General features: G+C 45.8%; 1 protein-coding gene across 1 annotated transcript in view; it reads right to left on the bottom strand.

Moving 5' to 3' along the window:
• Positions 1-11,544, bottom strand: part of PSMD1 (proteasome 26S subunit, non-ATPase 1) — a 102,791-nt gene that overhangs the window by 51,789 nt on the left and 39,458 nt on the right. The gene's annotated exons all lie outside the window — the stretch shown is intronic.

Raw genomic sequence — 11,544 nt, 5'->3', positions numbered from 1 at the left:
CTAATAAAGACAGCAATGGCAAACCTCGTGTTGCAGGCACTGGCTTCCCCATTCTCGCTCTTTGAAACACACATTAATCATAATCATCAACTTAATGCCTCCAGGCCTATGAGGCTATCATACACGGCAACGTTTTACATAAAAAGGAAATGCCTTCCTTCCCAAACTCCGCTTGAACTGCCAACGCTTCGATCAAAGTATGCACACTTTGCATACTCAAGAATATTCAGGCATTCTACAAATGAATCTAGGGTGTTTCCATAAGTGTTCGCTCCAAATTTTACTGTTTTGCCCGTTTGCACACTGAGCTGGGAATTCCCAAACTGATCCAGGTTAGTCAAGCCAAGGTTCTGAAACAACTGCACAAGTGCCTTGAAGTTTATCATGGGTATAAATTATGGGTGGAAAGGCTGGACATTAGAAAAATGTTTTCTACAGTAGTTCAGCAGTGGAATCAGCAGCCTAGGGAAGTAGCAAGGGCCCCCTCACTGGCAGTCTTGCAGCAGAGGCTGGACAAACACTCGTCAGGGATGCTCTAGGCTCATCCTGTAGTGAGCAGGGGGTTGGACTAGATGGCCTCTATAACCCCTTCCTGGCCAAGTCACTCCAGGGCTGGGGTTCGGAAAGCTGCTTGCTCCACGGAACTTTCTACTTCTTGATCTCAATGCGGTATCACAAACTGCTTCCCTCCATTTCAAAAGCAGTTGGCCACGTGGCCAAAAGGGGTGGTGGAAGCATCGTTGGTGTTGTACAAGGAAAAATAAGCTCAAAGCCCCCCGTCCTGTCCTGATTAACAGAACCAATTTTGCAGTCCTTTGGGTCCTGCCATTTAATGTTTTACAATTCTACTGTGCTAGCTTGGCCTAGCCAGAGAGGAGCAGGTTGCCAAAGGCTGGAGCTCACAGGAGGTTGAATACAGGCACTGGAACCAGTGTTCAGTTTGAGACTTGCCTGGAGCTAGGAAATAGAGTTCAAGGTTGGCACCCAGAAGCAAGGTCGATAGTCCAGTCCGAGGTCTGTGGTTCTGAGTCAGAGAAGTGGCCGTAGCAAAATCGGCACACAGGAGCAAGGTCAGGAATCCAGTCCAAAAAGCAGTAGTCCAGGGAGTTGTCTCAGGGAAGAGTCAGCAGCACAAGTCAATAGCTCTTTTGCCAAGTTGCTTTCGCAACACTGGTGTGTCCTAGGCAAGGCTTTAAGCAGGTTTCTGCTCATTGCCATCTTCATCCTCTGACGACTCACAGTCTTCCAGCCTTCTCCTTAGAGCTTCTAAACTGGCACTGCGCCTTTTAGCCTAAAGCTCTGCCTCATTGCCTATGATGTTTAACTGCTTCAGGTGAGCTGGGTGGGTCACGGCTCTGCTTAGTTGCAGCTGGAGCTGAGTCATCGAAGTGAGCTGGTTCTGCATCTATTCTAGCATCCTCAGCAGGACTGGTGTGTGGTTCTTCCTGTTCACACTTCTGAAAAATGAGACTATCTGCGCCATTTCCTTCTTTTGTGGGCAGTCACATCTCTGTTGGTGTAGCTAAGTGATTAAGAAGTAATCAGATGCTTGGAAGCTTCAAGTCCCTCCCCAAAATCCGCTCCTAGGCCAATCAGCACAGGCCTCTCAGGCTGGACCTGACTTTTCCCCAGAGGTTCCCATTCCTGAAGACCTTTACAATGTTCTTAGCAGACCTGCAACATTTGCAGCCCTACTCTGCTTTCAGAGTTATTGGCTTCACGTGCAAATGTGTATGTCACAGCATGGCCCTAAAAACAAACTAAATCACAATTTAGTATGTCTTCAATCATGTTTCACACTTCCTGAAGTAGAGTTCCAGCCCCCTTTTTTTCTTTTAAAGCAGACAAGGTGGCCGTGCAATCTGCATACATGTGACCAAAGGAAAGACAGGGCATAGAGGTCGAGGCCTTCATAAGAACATCAGAAGAGCCCTGCTGGATCAGACCAGTGAGGGCCCATCTTGTCCAGCAGTCTGTCTCACACAGTGGCCAACCAGTTCCTCTGGAGGTCCAATAACCAGGTGCAGAGGCTGAAGCCTTCCCTGATGCTGCCTCCTAGCACTGGGATTCAGAGGCTGACTGCCTCTGAAGGTGGAGGTTCCCTTTAGTCACCATGGCTAGTAGCCACTGATGGACCTCTCCTCCATGAATCTGTCTAGTCCCCCTTTAAAGCCATCTATAAGAACACCCACACTTTAACCCTGCCTTCAGGAATTTTTTTTTGGGGGGGGGGAACTATGACAATGTCATGGTTTATAGCCTAGCTCTCAACTGCAGGACTGAATAGGGGTTGGCATTGCAGGTGCTAGGAATTCAGGAGAGACCACCTGCTGGCAACGGCAAGCTTCTGAGAGGCCACAGGAGATTTGATTGGCTATGCAGATTTTAAAGAACTTTGTTTTGGCTGCGGCTGCCCGTCACTGTGGGACTGAAGGTCAGCTGCGGCAGCCATTTTGTGACTGGCTCTGCCTCCTATGGCAGCCATTTTGTGGCTGTGCCCACCATGCTATGTCAGAACTCCAACGGCGCCCACAGGCTCAAAAAGGTTGGGGACGCCTGCCCAAGAAAGTAAGGTTTAACAGGGTCCCAATATCAAGAAGCTTAAACAAACCCTCTCCATGGTCCCTGTCCCAGAATTGGATATTTCAGGTGCTGAGGTACACTACAAAGCTGCCTTACACCATGTCAGGCTGCTCACCCTTCCTATCTGTCAAATATTCATCCCACCCTTCCTGCAGAGAGGGAGTCTACCCGGCCCCCACTCTGATGGGCAGCAGCTTTCCAGGGACTCAGGTAGAGGCCTCGCCCAAGATCCCAGCTCCACCCTCCACCCTCTCCAGTGCCAAGGATGTCAGGGAGAAGAACTGCGCATGACCTGCAATTGCTCTCTGTAGAACAATTAAATTTTAAAAGAAAAGCTGATCTCCAAAAAAAAAAAAAAAAAAACCTTAAGCAAAACATATCCAAAGTTTATAGTTCTGCCTATCTGTTTGGAAGAGAAACTGTTTTTTAATTGCCCTGTAATAAATAAGTTTCCAGTCGAAGACTGTCTGGTTGCTTTCCGCACAGTATCAAAGCAAGCATCCTTTAGGGATAATAGAGAGGCACCAGGATGTTTAAAAATGTATTAACCATCAGAGAAAAATTAGTACTGTAACTGTAAGAACACTCAGCCTCAAAACCCTTACATTTACCAAAGGAAGAAGACACAAGCTTGAACGTAACGGACTGGACTCAAGAGAACCTTTGCACTAGCGGTGGTGCTCTCCTCAGCTGAAGAAGCCTTCCGCTGAAGAAAGAGTCAGCGGAATCCTTCTTACACCAGAGAAAAGTGCCTCCATTACCAGAATAGATCCACCGGATCCATAAGAACATAAGTAAAAGCCAAGCTAGAGAGTGCCTCCATTACCAGAATCAATCCACTGGATCCATAAGAATGTAAGAAAAGCCAAGGGCCGTCAAGTCCAGCGGTCTGTTCACACAGTGGCCAACCAGGTGCCTCTAGGAAGCCCACAAGCAAGACAGCTGCAGCAGCATTATCCTGCCTGTGTTCCACAGCACCTATATATTATAAGAATATAAGAAAAGCCACGCTGGATTAGACCAAGGTCCATCGAGTCCAGCAGTCTGTTCACACAGTTGGCCAACCAGGTGCCTCTAGGAAGCCCACAAACAAGTCACAATGCATGCCTATTCTCTCCAGGATCAGAGGAGCATACCTATTATATTAGGTGTCATGGAAAATGGGAAGAATGCTGCTGCTGCAGTCGTCTTGTTTGTGAGCTTCCTAGAGGCACCTGGTTGGCCACTGTGTGAAGAGTCTGCCGCACTTGATGGACCTTGGTCTGATCCAGCATTGCCTTTCTTATGTTGTTAAATTCAGATAATTCCAATAATCCCCAGAAAAACCTCCACACACCTCTGTAGGGGTGCTGCAAGAGTAAGACCAGCTCCAGAGGACTATGCGTGCCAGTGCCGATTTCCCCTGTCATGTCCCATCCTTGTGCCTCATGGCATGCCAATCTAGAGGATGAGCTTGGGGAGGGAGAAGATCGTTTCAGGGAGCAGCTGTGTTGGTCTGCAGTAGAATAGTTAGATTCGAGTCCAGTAGCACCTTAGAGACCAACAAGATATTTGGGGTACAGGTTGAGTATCCCTTATCCGAAATGTTTGGGACCAGAAGTGTTCTGTATTTCTGATCTTTCCATATTTTGGAATATTTGAATACACACAATGAGATATCTTGGGCACAGGCAATGAGATACCTTGGGCATTTCATACAATATTTTAAATAATTCTGTGCATGTGGGGCATCGTGGGGAACACTGTCGTTGGAGTGGCCAGCCTGAAGAAGAAGAGTTGGTTTTTATATGCCGACCTTCTCTACCACTTAAGGGAGAATCAAACCAGCTTACAATCACATTGCCGTCCTCACAACAGACACCCTGTGAGGTAGGTGAGGCTGAGAGCACTCTAAGACAGCTGTGACTAGCCCAAGGACTGTGCAGAAGTGGGGAAATAAATCCAGTTCACCAGATTAGCCTCCGCCACTCATGTGGAGGAGTGGGGAATCAAACCCGGTTCTCCAGATTAAAGTCCACCGCTCCAAACCACCGCTTTTAACCACTACACCACGCTGGCACCACGCAGCCTGTATATGTCCCATTTTATTACCCTTTGTGGGCACTCAAAAAGTTTTGGATTTTGGTATATTTTGGCTATTGGAATTGGATAAGGGACACACAACCTATATAAGCTTTCGAGAGTCAAAGATCCTTTTGTCAGAGAAGGGAGGGAGAAGAGCGGCTCTCTGGATCCTGGCCATGGCAGTCAGGAAACATGATTAGCTTCAAACCCTGTACTGAATCTAAGGGACCACTTGCTTAGAGACACCCCTGACTTCTAAGCAGAGCCACACACTCAGTTTTGGGGACCAATTGCCCCAAATATCCAGAATCAGGAAGAAAGAACAAACTCCATCTTAGGGAAATCTCTGGAGATCTGGAAAGGATTTCCACAAGTTCCTAAACAATGATACAGACTCTAGCACTTACTGGAAGGTTATGTTGGACAGCAGCTCAGCACCAAGAGAAGTCTTGTAAAGTTAAAATTTTCAGCTGCTATCATCAACCTAAAAGAATATAAACACTTCTAAATAAAAATAAACTGCTTCTTGTCATCACAAATTTTCTTCTCAGCTGTGCCTCCAGCTGAGAGGGATTTGTGGTTCCCCACCTTCCAGCAGATATGGGGATTTACAAAAGGTTTATACTGTGATCATTATCTGGCATAACTCTGGTTCCCCCCCCCTTTCTTTCTTGGCCGAAAAGGAACCTTCGTTGTTTATTGAAAGGAAGATAAATGCAAAGAAGTTAGACGTTAAAGGTTATGTCTGGAAGATGCTCTCAGGAATGAACGTTTACTTATAGGGAAAAGCTCGAAACCGAAGTAGTGGGAAGGAACCCCCTGACATGCATTTCATTTGATACAGAGCAGCTTCAGGCTCTGGCCTGAAGGGAATCACACGTACAGGCTGTGGCCCATCTCTCAATCCAGCCTGGGCTGTCCATCTTCAAATGGCAGGTGAAGGCTGATACAATGGGATTCTCCCTGTGGAAAAACCCAAAAGCCTCCAAAGAGAAGCATTTTGTCAAAACTCCCAGTGTTTTATGATTAGCCCCACCACCATCATGGCAGTAGGGTTGCCAGGTCCCTCTTTGCCACTTCATTACCCTATGTGGGATTTGTATACTATCCTGGAATTGTTCTGTGAGGATCATGTAGACATACAATACAAATAACTTTTGAAGGACTGATGAAGAATTTCCAATTAAGAATTTGAAACAGCCGTATCCTAGTTGTGAATTTTGGCATCATACCATTATGATCACGTATTGAACTACATTATCTACAAACGGTGAATGTACTCTGGTAGAGACTTCTGGAGAAATCCATATAACTTAGGTTGACTTGTTTGCTGCACCTTGTTATATTCAACAGGATAGTGGATTTATATGTTGTACATAATTGTTGTTCTTGTGTTGTGATAGTAGCATTTTGATAAACATTTTTTGCACTTTGTTAATAATTTTTGCTCCTGTACTGATTTTCTAATCCCTGTGATTCTGGTACAGTGGTGCCTATTTTCCTTTCCAGTACCTGGAGGTTGGCAACCCTACATGGCAGCCATTTTGGTGTGGCACCCTTGTACCCATTCTCACAATTCCAAAAATGCCAAACAGGATCAACAAGGCTTTAGATATGTATCCACACACACACATATGGAGTGTTTACTGTATTGTGGGTATGTGTGTTGATGTTATGCATGTGATGTTTGAAATAATAAAAATTTAATTTAAAAAGAAAAAGGATGAACAAGGCTGCGACAGAAGATGCTCTCTTCCCTAACTTTATTTATTTAGAAGACTGTGTGGTGCAGTGGTTAAGAGCAGCGGACTCTAATCTAGTGAACTGGATTCGATTCCCCACTTCTCCACCTGAAGCCAGCTGGGTGACCTTCTGCTAGTCACAGTTCTCTCAGAACCCTCTCAGCCCCACCTACTTCACAAGGTGCCTGTTGTGGGGAGAGGAAACTATTGTGATTTGTAAGCCGCTATGAGACTCCTTAACTTAGACAAAAGTGGGGTATAAAAATCAACTCTTCTTCTTCTATGAAACCTTCTCACTCCGAAAGAGCCCTCAAGGCAGCTTACAAACTATAATTCAGTTATAATAGGCAGCATAAAAGTCAAAACACAGAGGGCAGAACTAATTCAAGCAAACCAGAAGCACTAAAACCTCAACATCATCAAAAACCAAACACAGTAACCAAAGAAAAACAGCATTGGAATTAGGTGAGTGTCTCTGGGGAGGTTATTATACAGAGGGTGCCACAACAGAGGAAGCCCTGTTGCTGCCCCCCACCCCCCAGCCAACCTCAGATGGTTTCAGAGGCTGAACAAGGCAGCCCTTCAGAATCACCACATAAGAACATAAGAAAGGCCCTGCTGGATCAGACCAAGGCCCATCAAGTCCAGCAGTCTGTTCACACAGTGGCCAACCAGTTGCCTCTAGGAAGCCCACAAGAAAGACGACTGCAGCAGCATCCTTCCCATGTTCCATGGCACCTAATATAATAGGTATGCTCCTCTGGTCCTGGAAAGAACAGCAGCATAAGAACATATGCAGCATAAGAACATACGAAACGTCCTGCTGGATCAAACCCAGGCCCATTGAGTCCAGCAGTCTGTTCACACAGTGGCCAACCAGGTGCCTCTAGGAAGCCCACAAACAAGACAAATGCAGCAGCATTATCCTGCCTGTGTTCCACCGCACCTAACAGGCATGCTCCTCTGATCCTGGAGAGAATAGGTATGCAACATGACTAGTATCCATTTTGACTAGTAGCCATGAATAGCCCTCTCTTCTATGAACATGTCCACTCTCCTCTTAAAGCCTTCCAAGTTGGCAGCCATCACCTCATCCTGGGACAGGGAGTTCCACAATTTAACTATGCCTTACCAGAGGCTGGGGATACAGGTTCATTTCATACATGAAATGGGATTTGCATGTGTGTGCATGAGGGAAGGAATGCTTCTATCAGGCTCAGCGAAATACTGCTTGGGCCTTGTATTTCACCATGATCTCAGAGGACTCAGTTGAACACTCTGCCTGCTACTAGCAATGTACTTTGATGTTTCCCTAGGCCATCAGTAATTTTTATAACCCTCAAGATTTATTGTGTACGCTCCAAATTTCCCTTTAAACTGTGAGCCCTTTCATCTGACAGGAAAACACCCTATTAAACAAAACTTTTATTTGAAGATGACAACTGAGCCTTCATAAAGCGTTTGAAGCCCATAATATACGATGTGCCTCTCACACTCAGCAAAATACTATAAAACTCTTCCATAGAAGACGTTGATTAGTTTGCAGCTCAAATGATATTTTAGCCTGTGTTGGTCAGGCCCAGTCTGAGCCCTCCTCCGCCATCGCTTTAATAGTCTTCCCTTGAGCTTCAGGCAAACTTGTGCAACTTAAGCCAGGCGGCCAAATGAGTCTAAGCACCGAGGAAAGATATTCAGCTGCATTCAGGGCCTCCAATTTCAGAGCCTCACCAGATCCTCCAAGTGACAGCCAGCCAGACCAGAGAATTTCTGCTGTCTTTTCTCTGGGAGATGACTATTCTAATTGGTCATCCCACCACGCAAAGGCTCTGAGACATCCTCAATTCAAAAGCCCCCCAAGGTAATGATTTGTCCCTACCCCTAGATAAAATGCTACTCATCCAGCAAATAAACACCAAATCAACCAGACCAGATACAGAACCAGTTACTATCTGAGACAGTCCCATGGAGTTAACAGAGTATGCTTATCCTCCATTCCCCCCTAATATTTAATACGTTGTAGTAGTTAGCCTGATCTTGTCAGATCTCAGAAGCCAAGCCAGGTCAGCCCTGGTTAGTATTTGGATGAGAGACCACCAAGGAAGTCTAGGGTTGCTAGGCAGAGGCAGGCAATGGCAAACTACCTCAGAATGTCTCTTGCCTTGAAATCTCAGCAGCTAAGCAGGATTGACACTGGTTAGCACTTGGATGGGAGACAATCAAGAAAGTATAGGGTTGCTGCGCAGAGGCAGGCAATAGTAAACCACCTCTGCATGTCTCTTGCCTTGAAAAACCTATGGGCCACCATAAGTCAGCTGCAACTTGATGTCACTTTCCTCCACCAGGAGTAGTTAATAATATTTGAATACACAAATGAACACATGAAGCTCCCTTATGCTGAAATCAGACCCTTAGATCATCAAGGTTAGTGCTGTCTACTCAAACTGGAAGCGCCTACCCAGGGTCTCAGACAGAGGTGTTTCATATAATCTACTGCCTAGTCCTTTGTTGGTTTCCCCACTCCTTCACATGGGGCCTGCTGGGCGCCCTTGGGCTAATCACAGCTTTCTTCGAGCTCTCTCAGCCCCACCTACTTCGCAGGGTGTCTGTTGTGGGGAGGGTGGTTGTGGGCCGGTTTGGTTCTTCCTTGAGTGGTGGAGTCGGCATATAAAAGCTAACTCCTCTTCTTCATTATATCCCATAACATTATATTTCTACTGCATTTCAGCATGCAAAATATTTGACAGCTTTTCTTCTTTATCACTCCCAGGGATAGGGTTGCCAACTCCAGGTTTGGAAATTCCTGTATATTTGGGGGTGAAGCATGGGGAAGGAAGGAATTGGGGAGGGACCCTAATGGAGTACAATGCCATAGAAGCATTAGAGAGTAGCTGTGGCTCACTGGTAGAGCCCCTTTCGCCCATATACTGCCTTTCTAAAGCTCAAGGCAGTTAGTAAAAATATAAAAGCAGGTAAAGACAGCACAATGCAAATAAAGCGCAGCATAATTTAGCCAGCCATCCCAAAAGGCATCTTAAGCCCTTCTCGAAATCAAGTAAAAAGGTGTCCTAATCTTCCAAGGGCAATTCTGAATCCATGGGAAATCTACTGGCAAGGCCCTTCTTCTCACTGCAACAATTTCTGCCTCATAAAACACAAAACAGGGCCCGGTTTGAGGACTATAACTGGCACAGGGGCTAATAGAGACCTTTAGTCTTTACTCTTTGACACACAGTGCTATAAATCCAGTGCTCCAAAAAGCCAGGTACAAATTTTGACGACAATTAGCCATCTCAGCTCGATCATATGTTTTTAACATGCTTAACACTGCAATTCATAACTCACTTATGCCAGTTCTCTTCAGTGCTATTTGCTAAGCTCTGCCTCATCTTTCATTCCATTCATCTATTTCTTCCCCATCTCTCTTTAAGAGTTGAAGCCAGCGTTCCAGCCACATCCATATAGCCTCACCTTAATTCTTTTTTTCCCTCGAAACCTCATGAAAAAGTTCCTGCCACTCCTCCCCGCCCTTGCTGTTCCTCAGAATATATTGAGGCAATTCTCCCACTTTCTGTCCTGTCCCCCCGGCATCCCATCTGCCCTTTCCAGTTAGAATTAGCAGTGGCCATGGCAATGCTATAATTTTGTTAGTAAGATTCTTAAAATGCCATTTCCCTTTCCTGGGAGAGCAGCCGTGTGCTCAAAGCCTTGTGGAAATGCGTATTTGTTAATGAAGACTTCGGAAAAGGCTGGAAATAAGTTCCCTCTGCAAGGCACAAGGCGCCCATCACTCCGCCAAGAAAGGATGTTTTTCCTCCTTGGCAAAAGGAGTCCATCAACTATTACTATGCAGACAGACAGCCTGTAACACTCCCTAAATTGAGACTCATGCCCAGTAGGCTCCTTGGAGACCAACAAGATTTCCAGGGTATAAGCTTTCGAGACTCAAAGCTCACGACGAAGGGAGGTCTGATTCCTGAAAGCTTATACCTTGAAACTCTTGCTGGGTCTCTAAGGTGCTACTGGACTTGAATCTAGCTGTTCAACTACGGACCAACACAACTGCCCCATGAATCTACTTAAAGGGTTCTTGGCTTTATTTTATTTATTAGTTAGTTAGTTGCATACCTCACCCTCACTCCCCGGCCAAAGCCAGGCTCAGGGCGGCTCACAACATGCAATCTATACAATAAAATTGATTAAACACAATAAAATCCTCATAATAAAACCATAAAATATGCAACTCAGGAAACATCAAAATGAATAAAATAGGTGATGGCACTCATAAAGCAAAAAACCAAACCACTGCAGCTTAACCAGCAGCCAGGACCCCTATACAGTTAACAGCCATAATACAGAATACAGTGGGGGGGGGGGAGTCGGGAGGCCAGCTCAGATAGAAACCGTAGCTGCCCTCAACCGTAGGCCTGGTGGAATAACTCCATTTTACAGGACCTTGGAATTGTTCGAAATCCCGCAGGGCCCTGGTCTCATTGGATAAAGAGTTCCACCAGGCTCTGGCCCTGGTCGAGGACAGCCTGACATTCCTTGGGCTGGGGACCACCAGGAGATTATTATTTACTGAATGCAAAAGCTCTCTGAGGGGCATACCAGGAGAGGCGGACCCAGAGATTGCTGGCATTGTTCACAGCACTTGCTACTGTCCAGTCTGGTGGTCTGGAAGCAAACTAGTAACTGAGCAAGGCACTTAAAGCCGGGGACTTAAGCTCAGTCCGCCCCAGGCAACAAGCTCGATTAAAGATCCGGGTCAGAGTCAGATGCTCGGTAAGTCCAGGGGAACCTCACTGGCCTCTGAGGTCATTTTATCCTTGCCAAGCTGGTAGCTGCAATTTCACCCTCTTATCCAGTACAAATGGGAGTGATCCGGTTGTTCCCTCCTTTGGAAAAGTTCCACAGTGGGGTAGACTGAAACGGCAGGCTCAAAATCACCCACGTTTATTCATGAGACACAGATTTATCCACTTCTTCTGCATTAGGGAAACTGGATTAAACAGTCCATTAATATACAGCATTGTCTGGTTAGGTAAAGGTACCTTGTACCTTTACTTCTATACTGAAGTAAATAATACCATTCTGGGTATTAAGGAACAGGTATGGAGAGCTTGCCCCCGGTATCTTAAATATTTGTTATTCAAAT

Source organism: Euleptes europaea, chromosome 5, assembly GCF_029931775.1.
Source record: "Euleptes europaea isolate rEulEur1 chromosome 5, rEulEur1.hap1, whole genome shotgun sequence".
Lineage (NCBI taxonomy): Eukaryota > Metazoa > Chordata > Lepidosauria > Squamata > Sphaerodactylidae > Euleptes > Euleptes europaea.
The sequence above is the reverse complement of the archived record's forward strand: the minus strand, read 5'-3'. Positions and strand labels throughout refer to the sequence as shown.